The sequence below is a fragment of the Panthera tigris genome, chromosome C1, assembly GCF_018350195.1.
Source record: "Panthera tigris isolate Pti1 chromosome C1, P.tigris_Pti1_mat1.1, whole genome shotgun sequence".
Lineage (NCBI taxonomy): Eukaryota > Metazoa > Chordata > Mammalia > Carnivora > Felidae > Panthera > Panthera tigris.
Window position 1 is genome coordinate 194,265,428 of NC_056667.1, and position 13,699 is coordinate 194,279,126.

Below are 13,699 nucleotides of genomic sequence, written 5' to 3' on the forward strand. Positions count from 1 at the left end.
CACACACACACACACACACACACACACACACACACAGTGGGGTATTACTCAGCCATAAAAAATGAGGAGGTCTTGCCACTTGTCATTTGCAACATGGTTGCCAGAGTGGTAGGAGGTAGGGGGATGGGCAACATGGGTGAAGGGGAATGGGAGATACAGACTTCTAGTTATGGAAACAATAAGTCACAGGGATGAAAGGTAGAGCATAGAAAATATAGTCAATTGACTCATAATAACATTGTATGGTGGTAGATGGTAGCTACACTTGTAGTGAGCATAGCATAATGTATAGATTTGTCAAATCACAATGTTGTGTAATTGAAACTAATGTAATATTGTTTGTATGTCAATTGTATCCCAATTGGAAAAAAAAAAGATGCAGTATTGCTGTGGACCCTAACCCACCTAATCCAATATGACTGGTTTGCTTTTAAGAAGAGGAGAGATGACATGGCAATGGAGACACACAGGGAAGAGATACATAGACATTTGACAACAGACACATAGATTAGAATGAGCATCTATAAGCCAAAGAATGCCAAAGGTTGCCAGAAAACACTGGAATTTAGAAGAGACAAGAAAAGATTCTTTTTTATGGATTTCAGAAGGAGGCCCTGCCATCACCTTAACTTCAGACTTCTAGACTCCAGAACTATGAGACAATGAATTTCTATTGTTTCAAGCCAGAAATATAATAACAATAAATAAATAAAAAGTAGGTTGTTTCAACTTTCTGTGAATCTATGGTTATTTCAAAATAATTTAAAGAATAGATTACAGAAAATTTATAAAACAAGTATATGTATAAAATACATTAAAATGTGAAAGTATGTATAAGACATTAATAAGTACAAAATGTGTTTTTATGTATATTTTTAAAGGCAGAAAAACAGCATGAAAAACTCCAAACCAATTTGCCAATAGAAATTACTGCCTTAGTATTACACAACAGTGTATAATTCAAGAATAGCTTGCACTTTTTATACTATATGCATTTGTTGTTATTATTTTTTTCTATAAGAATGCATCCCACAGAGGGTAGAGTTGACCCAGTTTGCAAAGTCTTTGCTTAAAGAAAGCTTGCTTGTGCCTTGCCTAGTTTTATGATTTTCTAGTATATCATGCACTAAATGTAAATGAAAACTGAAATCAATAATTCGATAACTAATATTAATAATTAGTGATATTAATAATAATTAATGGAACTTTCTATAAAAAGACTAGTGATTTCAAGATCTTGAGTTGTTAATTATCATCCTATTAATGATTTTAATGAAAATAAAACTGAGTGTATAGAGACATCTTTATCAATGAAAAAACTATTACCAAGTTACTATTGATATGTATCCTATACAACACTTATAATGTATTATGTATTTTTAAGGGTGCCTGGGTAGTTCAGTTGGTTAAGTGTCCAATACATGTGATTTCTGCTCAGGCTATGATCTCCCAGTTTGTGAGACAGAACCCCATGTTGGGCTGTATGCTAACATCAAGAAGCATGCTTGGGATTCTCTCTCTCCCTCTCTCTCTGCCTCTCCCTTGTTCACGCCAGCTCTCTCTCTCTCTCTCTCTCTCAAAATAAATAAATAAACTTAAAAATGTATATTATATGTTTTTTGAACTAAAATCACAGATTCTCTGAATTTACCTTAAATTTTGCTAAAAATTATATTTTTTTCTTGCCATCAGGTATAAAACATAAGGTTGTATCTTGTCTACTAAAAATGACATGCATTGTAACTTAGGAAAATAGATTCTAGTATAACTGAATATTTTTCCTTGAATAACTGAAAATCTCTTTTAATCAGTCTCATCTATAAAGTCTGAGGATTATACTAGAAAGCATTTTATAACTCGGTTACCTGGAACTCTGCAAACATTTATTTAAAAAGAAAAAGAAAATAAGTTTGAAAAATCCCAGTTTTACCTGTTTTGCATTTTTGTTTTTGTTCAGAGAATTTTCCCAAATATTTGATGATCTAATTTTCAATATTAATCTCCAAGAGATGAGAAATGGGCAAATTATACAAGTATTTCTTTAAATGCATTTGTTTCCAGAACTCAGATATTTCCTTTGGAATGGACTAAATGATATCAACATTCCCTTTCAGCCATAATTGTCTATGCATCAGGGGTATGTTGTCATGTTATGTTAGGGATGTGTGCCTTTCTCCTTCTATCCCTTCACTTGCCATCTTTATTAACCTAACAATAATTTCAATACAAAATGCATTTCTCAGTAAAAAAGGGCTTATAAAGATGGCATGCAGATAGGAACTCAGTGCTCTCTAATGCTGTATCTCATCACAGTGTGTGTATATTCAGATTGGGTTCGTACCATCAAATACAAGAACAGAGCCTCATCCTTGTACATGAGGGGACGTGGACTAGACAATCCCTTACTTTTCTATTTAGATGACCTGGAAATCACATGCAAGCCAAATTTGTTAATGGTTTGCTGTAGAATATAAGAGAAAATCACTGGAATTAAAGAGAAATTTGTGTGTTATATGTCTCTTTTCGTATTTATTTAAATTGTGATGAAATGTGGAGCACAAAATTCACCATTTTAATCATTTCTAAGTGTACAGCTCAGTGGCATTAAGTGCATTCATACTGTTGTGCAACCATCACCAATATCCATCTCCAGAACTCATCATCTTGAGAAACTGAAACTCTGTACCTGTTAATCAATAACTTCTCATTAAGCCGTCTTTCCAGCCCCTGACAAACACCGTTGTACTTTGGAGACAGATTTTAGTTCAGCTCCACATATGGCCATTTACTTCATTGTTTGACCTTACAAATATTATTTCTTTGTCTGTTTTCCTTTTTTTTTAATTTTTAAAAATTTTAATTTTTTTTTTTTACATTTATTTATTTTGAGGAAGAGAGAGAAAGAGTGAGAGCAGGGGAGGAGCAGAGAGTGAGGGAGATACAGAATCCCAAGCAGGCTCTTCACTGTCAGCACAGAGCCCAAAGTGGGGTTCAAACTCACAAACTGCAACATCATGATCTAAGCCGAAGTTAGACACTTAGCCAATTGAGCCACCCAGGTGCAACCTCTTTCTTCTTCTTCTTTTTTTTTTTTTTAATATATATAGAGAGAGTGAGATGAGAGAAAGGTGAGGGTGAGAGAAAGAGTCTTAAGCAGATTCCATACTCAGCACAGAGTCCAGTGCAGGGCTCAATTCCATGACTCTGGGTTCATGACCTGAGCTGAAATTAAGAGTCTGACACTCAACCGACTGAGCCACCCAGGAGCCCCTCCCATTTCATTTTTATAAAATGAGAATAAAAGTATCCACACTTTAAAAAAAAATCATCTGCTGGGCACCTAGGTGGCTCAGTTGGTAAGCATCCGACTTCAGCTCAGGTCATGATCTCATAGTTTGTGGGTTCAAGCCCTGCATCTGGCTTTGTGCTGACAGCTCAGAGCCTGGAGCCTGCTTTGATTCTGTGTCTCCCTCTCTCTCTGCCCCTCCCCCACTCTCTCTCTCTCTCTCTCTCTCTCTCAAGAATAAACATTTAAAAACATTTTTAAAAATAAGTTAAAAATAAATTTAAAAACATCTGCTATGTGTAGACAATCAAGTTGTCATTGGAGGATCTATCTATCGATAGATCTATCGATCTGCCTACCTACCTGTCTATCCTCTATCATCCACATTTATAGGTGCAATATACATTTATACATACACACACATATATACACATACATACACATAGTTCTATGAAGTACATTAATTTCTTCAAACTAAAGAAAATAATTATTTCTCTTGATATCATTCACAGTAGTTTTTTTTACTCAAATATCTGAAATTCTGGGAAATCCCTACAGCCAAGGGCCTAGAAGCAGGAGCTGCTTTTATTTAATAATTTGGTCACTTTCTTAGTTAATCTTTTCTTAAATGGGAGAGTTATAGCCAAGGGTCCTTAAACTATTTTTCTCATGTGTATGCTTTATTCCTTTTTTTTTTTTTTTTTTACTCTAGGGGATCTCTTAACTATTAACCTGTGATTTTTTTTTTGAGCTATGTTTTTTGAGGCTGACAAGACAACTTTTGAAAGTAAAAGCTGATGTGGTGCCTCAAATATCAGCTATAAACTACATAACTAAACACCACTGAACAGGTTTGAGTTTTTATAAGACACTTAAAAAACAATTCTCTTTTTTTTACATGTACTGTGCTTGCTGAAATCTCTAAGACCCAACTCCTGTTAAATACAGTCAGAGAAGTCTTGTCCATCTGTTTTCAGCAGAGCTGCAAAAGACCAAATATTTTGACTTTTAGAAAATTTTCCAAGTTCAAATGTTTCTCTCTATATAATTGAAATAGATATTTATTGAAGTTACATGTCTTCAAAAATCCCAGTGTTTTATCAAGATATTTCCTAATTTGTGGCTGAAGATTATATCTTATAAAATCAAGAAAGGAAATATATGTTGCCATAAAAATCATAAATATTTATGTCTTATCTACTATGATGAGTAACCATTTCTCCCACTTCCTTTTTACTATGAATGGAATTGTTAATTTCCTCATAAATCTTCACTTGTTTTATATAATTTCATACTTACCTTTCTGAAATGGAATAGCCAAAGCATTGGGAATGAAATGTAAACCAAAACTTTACTATATAGTTTTATTTGGGAAAGGAGATGATATAGTTAATTTTGTTTATCCCAAAGCTACTTCTGTATCTTTAACTTTCTAAAGTCAAATAATATATTACATTTTATTTGTAAAAACATTTTACTTTTTCATAACTTTTTAAATATTAAGAAGAGAGATTTTCCACAATAGGATACCAAGTGCCTTTCAAAGTTAATTTTAAAGTTTCATACATAAGTGAGTAGGAGCCATTCCTTAAATGTATTACAAGGTTATTTTCACTAATAGCTTTTTTTTTCTTCATGGATTGAACATTTTCCCCTTGAACAGGACTTCCCAGAGAGAGCAGAACTTGAACTTGGTATTTTTGTGTATGTAGCAGGTCTCCAGGCAAGAGCACCAATCAGAAGAAGCTAGATCATGGATAATAACAAACTATCATGAAATCTCAATGACCTAATGAAAATTTATTTGTTACTCATACTCCATATCCACTGCAGGTCTGTAGAGGGTCTCCACTCATTATAGCCCTTCAGGGATCCAGGATAATGGAACATCCACTATCTTGAACATTGCCACCGGGATAGAAATCTCTAGAGAGTATCACGTTAACAATTATGTGTGCTAGCATGGAAGTGATACATGCCACTTCTGTTTACAAGTCATTGGCCAGAGCTAGTCACACAGGGAATGCCTTGTCTTCTAATCACAAAGGACAGGGAAATGTAATCCCAACACAAGATGGGAGAGTGAAGATACAGAAATAGTGAGTGAACAGCAGTAATGACTACCTCAGTTTTTGTGACCAGGTGCTCCAAAGAGCAGAAAAAGTATGTTTTCATTATTTTTTTTCCATATGTGCTCTTTCCTTCTGTACCCTGAAGCAAACAGCAGACGCTGACAGTTGGTGGGAGAAGAGGCATGTGAGGGAAGGACTGTTTCTTGCCTAAGGGTTCATGTAATCATGCCAACATTGAGGTACACTGACACTATACCAGAATGAATAGCTATAAAAATATTTTCTTCATTGTTTTAATATTGGTTATCATAGGGTTTATCTCCATTGCCCTGTTCCTCATTTATATCCATAATACAGCCTTCAAGTTGTTTGGAAGTATCAAATATTATAGAATGTTAAGGAAAATGGAAGAATTACAATACACAAAGGAATCCACTGTATATGACCTTCCCCTGCCTAGTCCAAGAGAAAAGTACCAAGAGACAGTGTTATGATGACAAATGTTTAACAACTGATTTCCAAATAAGGAAGCCCAGATTTGTTGGGCTCATCCATATCCGTGGTTCAAATCCTCCCACTGTGACTGATGTTAACTTACCACTGTGCTATCACTGAATGGGTGTTGGGAAGAGACACTCGCAACCAACGGGCTTTGACCAGATAATAAGTCAGGTCCGTCACCGCACTGTGAGAAGTAACTTTTCATGAGTTGTTCTTAGTATGTACCCATGTTTCCAAAACTACTCTCCCTTTTTTGTCTCTATCTGCACACAACACAAGCACATCCCTCACAAGGACAAAACAACTCGTAAACTTTCCCGCTCACACACAGACTCCTAATAAGAGAAACTTAAAATGTGTTGTTATTTTTAAAGCCATCTCTTAAACACTGTGTTAGTGTTTTGCTTTCTATCCTGAAAAATGATAATTCCACCCACCCTGGAACACACGCTCTCCCTTCAGATCGACCTGGAATAACAAAAGTATCCATCTGTGAACCATAAATCTCTTTATGGCTACTTCCTCTGCTACAGAAATCCCCAGTTAAGCCTTTGGCAATTGGGGAGGTGGGGAAATGGAAGCTTCAACCTTTCCATTTGCTTCCTGCTTCCCCCAGACTGTGCAGGTCTTGCAGTACAGCCGTAGATCTCTCCCTTATATTCTGGCCCTAGTTACTACTAACCCACGAGGTGAACCATCCTCTCCGCATCACTACCACGTCTGCTGTTAACCCAGACTCCTTGCTATTTCCCAGATACATCATAATCATTCGAATCTTTGTGCTTAGCACATGGAACATACTCACTTTTTCTACTTTTCTAAAACTTAACAAAACCCAGAACTCTAGTTTTGTCATTGTTAGGACACCTTGCTTCTACTTATGAATGTGGCTAACTTCCCTTCATAAGCAATTGCTTTATATTACAGATACTAAATTTCCCTAAAATTTGCCTTATATCATTTTTGTCAATATTTTGTGTTTTAATATAATTATGTAAGTCTTACCCCTCCAAAATATGATAAATTCTTGATATTATGGACTTTAATTCTTTTCTATTTTCAATATATTTATCATGGGGCTAGTTGATAATAAAAATTTTATTAAGCCCTTAATAAAAACTTCCCAAATTAAATTACATACCGAAGTATTACTTGTTATGATTCTTATGTCTTAAAAAAATGAGAAACTTGAGATTAAGGGCAGCAAAATATACTTGAATACAAGTTGGAATTCAATAACTGTTGAGTATTGAATAAATAAATTCTAGAAGCAAAATTATTAAAATAATATTGATAACTTTTCTTTTTGTTTTAGTTTAGGGATTACCATTCAACACACTTACAGACTTAATTCATCAACTTTTTTTTTTTTTTTTTTTGCCCCCTCATGCCAGGACAATTTACTGCTTGATTGGCTACAGTCCTACTCTGGGATTAATTTTATTTGTCTTATTATCAGTAATCTTTTTTCCATTCACCTGCAACCATTTTTTGTTTCTTTTAAAAACAAAGTATTTAGTTATCTAAGGAACTTAATTTAGTATTCTTAATAAAGAATCCCAGGAGAAAAAATGTAAGGTCTACAATTTCAGTGTAAGGTAATCATTTAATCATTGAATACTTATTGAAAAGTCTTCTGTGGGGTTGCGGGGAGGGTAAGCCCCTGGGAAACAAGGTTCAAAAGAGGTGCATTCATGACTTTCATGGTTAGAAACTTTGTTGGAGTTGGTCATTGAGAGAATGTGATCGTCTGTTTACCCTGGAACTAGACCTAGGTAATCAGAGGCTCCTCATCCCCTCCCCTGTTTGGGGAATTAACATCCTGCCCACCGTTCACACAGGGAATAAAAAAAATCCTCCTTGCCTTTAATCTTGCAATGCTAAGACAAGGCCTGAAAGTTAACTTACCTTACCCAATTTGAGTTTCTGAGATGCAGCTGATAAAGGCATGGAGGAGTGCATGACTAGTAAAATGTCCCTATTCTTTCACAAAATGTGTGTGTGGGAAGGAGGTGGGGGGATGAAGATTCATTCTATAATTTGATTATCTTCCTAAAAGATTTTTAATATCTGTGTATTTAAGGTAGTTCTTATGTAAGTAGACAAAAGATCAAAATCCATATAAATATGCAGAGGTAATCATATCAGAAATTCTAAAGCAAATGATTGTTATCATTAAAAATTAAATTTAGCTCTGAGGTCCCTGAGGTCCCAGAGAAGGCAAGAAGACAAAAATGCCAGATCAACAAATAAACATTTTTGACATTGTTCTTCTTGGAAATTAGTGATTGTAACCAGGTTATTTATTAAGTTATTAAATTTGTACCTTAAATTTGTGGGTGATTATGTAAAGAAAAGAAAACACTACAATAAAAATATGTGCCAAACCAATTAAATATATGGACATGTTTTAGAGCATTTCCTAAATCAACTTTCAACCAAATTATTCTACGTAAGATACTAAAGTAGTATAATCCTATTTAGATATTACTTACATATAATATTTTTCCCTTGAAAAGCCTATAGTAATTTCCTATTATTTATTTAATCTTCTTAAGTTAGAGCTTAAAAATTTCTCCCACACTGGATCCCCAAGTTTGGCCATGTACATCTTTATTATTCTTCAGCTTGATCTTTGTACTTTAGTGGATATGTCTTATTTAGCTATTATTATTAATATTATTATTACTATTACTAATACTATTAAATAGCTCTCACTATTCAATAGCATCACTATTAAGTAATAGCTAGTGTTCAATTACTTTTTCTTTATTCTCTAAACATAGTTTTATATTTTTTCTGTGTTTAATTTTGAAAAGCCACATCTCTCTTATAAATCTACTACGCTTCTTTCAAGACTGGGTTCAAAGTTGCCTCTTTATGCAAGCTTCCCTCATTTGCCACAAACCCTTTAACTTCACAGTGTTTAGCCTTTATATATGTATTCTTATTATAAATAGTTACGCATATTTGAAAAACACATACTTTCGTTTGTTTGCACACTGGTCTTTGAACAAGGAAGTCAAGGAGAGACTGAAGAAAGAGGCAGATCATTCCAGATTGACAGGTGGCAGGTTTAATAAGCAAGGGAACTTACATATGAGGCTTGTCCGATGCAGCCACAAGATAAGCCACACCTGCTTGCCAGAATCTTAAAAGTTTATATAGGGGTGCCTGGGTGGTACAGTTGGTTAGGCTTCTGACTCTTGATTTCAGCTCAGGTCTTTATCTCACAATCATGGGTTCAAGCCTTGTGTTGGGTTCCATGTTGACAGCACAGAGACTGCTTGGGATTCTCTCTCCCTCTCTCTCTGCCCCTCCCCTGTGCTCTCCCTCTCTCTCTCTCTCTCTCAAAAGAAATAAATAAACTTAAAAAATTTTTTAAGTTTCTATAGGAGTCTTACATGGGTTCATCCACATGGTCTCAATGGCACATTCCTCTCTCAAGGCTGCAACCTCCATCTACGGCTGTACTGTAGGACCTTCACAGTCTGGGGGAAGGAGGAAGCAAATGGAAAGGTTGAAGCTTCCATTCCTCCACCTCCCCAATTGCCAAAGGCTTAACTGGGGATTTCTGTAGCAGAGGGAGGAGCCATAAAGAGATTTATGGTTCACAGATGGGTACTTTTGTTATTCCAGGGAAATCTAAAGGGAGAGGGTGGGTTCAAGGATAGGTAATCATCAAGACAGAATGGTACTGACACAAAAACGGACACATAGATCAATGGCACAGAATAGAGAAGCCACAAATGGACCCACAAACATATGGCCAACCAATCTTTGACAAAGCAGGAAAGAATATACAGTGGAAAAAAGACAGTCTCTTTAGCAAATGGTGCTGGGAAAACTGGACACTGACATGCAGAAGAATGAACCTGGACCACTTTCTTACACCATACAGAAATATAAACTCAAAATGGATGAAAGACCTATACTTAAGACAGGAAGCCACCAAAATCCTAAAGGAGAAAGCAGACAACAACCTCTGACCTCATCTGCAGCAACTTCTTGCTTGACATGTCTCCAGAGGCAAGGGAAACAAAAGCGAAAATGAACTATTGGGACCTCATTAAGATAAAAATCTTCTGCACAGTGAAGGAAACTGTCAGAAAAACTAAAAGGCAACCGATGGGATGGGAGAAGATATTTGCAAATGACATATCAGATAAAGAGTTAGTATTCAAAATCTACAAAGAACTTTTCAAACTCAACACAACCCCAAGTGAATAATCCAGGGAAGAAATGGGCAAAAGACATGAATAGACACTTTTCAGAGAAAGCATCCAGATGGCTAACAGACATATGAAAAAGTGCTCAACATCACTCAGCATCAGGCAAATACAAATCAAAACCACAGTGAGATAGATACCACCTCACACCTGTCAGAATGACTAACATTAACAACTCAGGCAACAACAGATGTTGGCGAGGATGTGGAGAGAAGATCTCTTTTGCCCTCCTGGTGGGAATGCAAACTGGTGCAGCCACTCAAAGGGTCACATGCACCCCAAAGTTTATAGCAGCACTATTGACAATAGCCAGAGTATGGAAAGAGCCCAAATGTCCATCGACTGATGAACGGATAAAGAAGTGGTACACACACACACACACACACACACACACACACACACACTGGAATATTACTTGATGATCAAAAAGAATTAAATCTTGCCATTTGCAACAATGTAGATGGAAATAGAGTGTATTATGCTAAGTGAAATCAGTTAGAGAAAGACAAGTATCATGATTTCACTCATCTGTGGAGTTTAAGGTACAAAACAGATGAACATAAGGGAAGGAAAGCAAAAATAAGATAAAACTGGGTGGCTCAGTCAGTTGAGCATCCGACTTTGGCTCAGGTCATGATCTCACAGCTCGTGGGTTCGAGTCCCGCGTTGGGCTCTGTGCTGACAGCTTGGAAGCTGGAGCCTGCTTTGGATTCTGTGTCTCCCTCTCTCTCTGCCCCTAACCCACTCACATCCTGTCTCTGTCTCTCTCAAAAATAAATAAACATTAAAAAAAATTTAAAGAAAAACAGAGTGGGAGACAAACCATAAGAGACTCTTAAATACAAAGAACAAACTGAGAGTTGCTGGTGGGGTGTGGGGTGTGGAGGATTGCTAAAAGGGTGAGGGGCATTAGGGAGGACACTTGCTTTGATGAGCACTGGGTGTTGTATGTAAGTGATGAATCACTAAATTCTACTCCTGAAATTATTATTACACTATATGTTAACTAACTTAGATTTAAATTAAAAATAAATTTAAGAGTTCTGATTATTAATTAGAATAGGTTCACCTGCAGAGTGGAAAGCATAGAGTCATATGAATATGAATTTAAAGCACTCTAGCATTTTCCTTTCTCACTTACACTGACTGTGAAATTTTTTCCATGTAAATAGGACAGTTTCCTAACTCTGCATTAGTTTGTTTATATGGGACTTCAGCACGGTATTCAAAGATAGCTGCATATTTCTATCTTAAATCTCCTTTATTCCTGGGGTGCCTGGCTGGCTCAGTTAAGTGTCTGACTTTTGATTTTGGCTCAGGTCATGATCTCGTGGTAATGGGATTGAGCCCCATGTCTGGCTCTGCACAGACAGCACAGAGCCTGCTTGGGCTTCTCTCTTTCCCTCTTTCTCTGCCCTCACCTGCTTGCTCACTCTCTCTGTCTCTCTAAATATAAATAAACACTTTAAAAATCTCCTTTATTCCTAACTAGGCAAACCACTGTTACATTTTTAAAAATAATTTTATTCTATTTGTCTCATTCTGCTTTGGTCTATCTTAATACTTCCTAGTATATCTAAATCTACTTAATGTGCAGGGCCCTGAGTTGAACTAAATATTCCAGGTGAAATTAGAATCACACGGAAAAGAGTAGAACTCTTAACTGAATCTTTCTAGATATTTGACTTCTTTTAATGCATCTTATTAATCACCTTATCAATATTTGTAGCTCTCCTTTATTCTTTACTCATACTGCACTTAGTATGGACAAAAACCTGAATTTCCTTTTTTTCCTACATGTTCTATTGCTAAGCCATACTAACATAATTCTACGCTGGCAGAGTTCCATTTTAAGATCCATTTTATTCTTGTAATCCTCATTTTATTGGATTTCTTTCATCAGTACAGTCTGTAAAACTTTTCTTTCATTCAATCTATTGTAAAACCATCTCAGCATTATTTCGTCTTTAAATTTGTTGTATATATATTCAGCCTCCTTAGTGATAACCCAGATAATTTTATTATGGCAGTGCTTGGTCCAAAGCCATATGACAAGCCATAGGACACTCTTTCAACTGACAAACAATTACTTCAATTGTTCAATTTGGGTGAACAATTATTTCACCCAAATACTTATCTGTTGAATTTTCTCTTCAAATAGTTCATATCACACCATCATGGGTGAAAAGATATATGTTCTATCAAATGTGCAGCCGAGCTCCAAATATACTTTCCCTACCATATTTTTCCAGGTCTAAAAATTTGTTTGCTTAAAAAAAAAGTAGACATAAATGTAACCTCTGTTGCATCCTGTTAATTACTGATTACTCACCTTGCTGTTCACAAACTATCCTTCTATTAGTGTTAGATAATCTTGCTTAGTTAGCATCAAAGTCAAGGTCACTAGGCTATAGTTTGTAAAATGTTTCCACTTCTGTTTTTGAAGTACAAAAGTTGTTCTATCACCATTTTTTTCAGCCTGTCTCAGTATCCCTAATTATCCACTATCACAGTGATTTTTTATTTGAATTTAGTGGTATCCTACGAATTTAGTCTGGACCTAGAAGACAAGCCCATTTCAGACAGTGCACTCTTCCTAGGATCCATTCTCTGCTCTTGGGCTTCTGTTCTCTAGTACCAATGTCGTTCTGAGCTTTATATCCTGAAAGCCTTTTTTTAACTGAAAAAATAGCAGCTATATACATAGCAAGGAATCTTGCTTTCTCTGGGTCATTTAGTGTAAAGCAGTGACTAAAAGTACACGCTTTGAAATCACAATGCTAGGTTTTCATCCAACTTCACCATTTACCATCGTTTTCCAGCTCTGTAATCTCAGCAAATTTACTTCAGTTTTCTCATCTGCAAAATACAGATAGTTATAGAGATTGCTCATGGTTATTGTAAGTATTCAACATAGTCATGGATATCAAATTCATAACACAGTGGTTGTCACTTAGTGCTGATGTTTCTCATCAATATTAAATCAAAGATCTTATTTATTTTATCTCATTCTTGATTATCTTCTTGTTTTTGTCACACAATTAAATATTAATCTTTCTAATATGTTTGAGAACATTTTAATCCAAGAGAAATGACAGATTTTGTGCACTACTGTATTTTGATGATGGACAAATATTAGGATCACAAGAAGAACCCAGTTAGGGGTATTTGGTAGCAGTTCCAAAGAATAGGGGGAAAAAGCTGAATTGACATACTATGGAAACAAAGATTAACATTGCCAATTTCTTAATTCTGGTCACCTTTGCTTGCTTCTTCATTTGTGGAAGAAGAAGATACTTTCTGCAGTGATGATTTCAGTAGTAGACAGACTGAATGGGTATGAAATTCATGAAGGAAACATGTCAGACACTAATATATTCACCTTCAAAACTTGTCAAAGGGCTTTGCTTATAATCAGAATAACAAACTGAATATTTCCAACTAGAGAGTAATAAGTCAAAATGTTCCTAATTATGGTCTAACCAATGTCCCTGCTCTTCCTGTTCCAAATGAGCATGTAAGTAGAATTTTCTGAAACATTTTGACTTTTTGAATAAAGTACAGAAGGGTTGCAAAAGTGGGAGAGAGGAACAATAGGACAAGATGAAGAA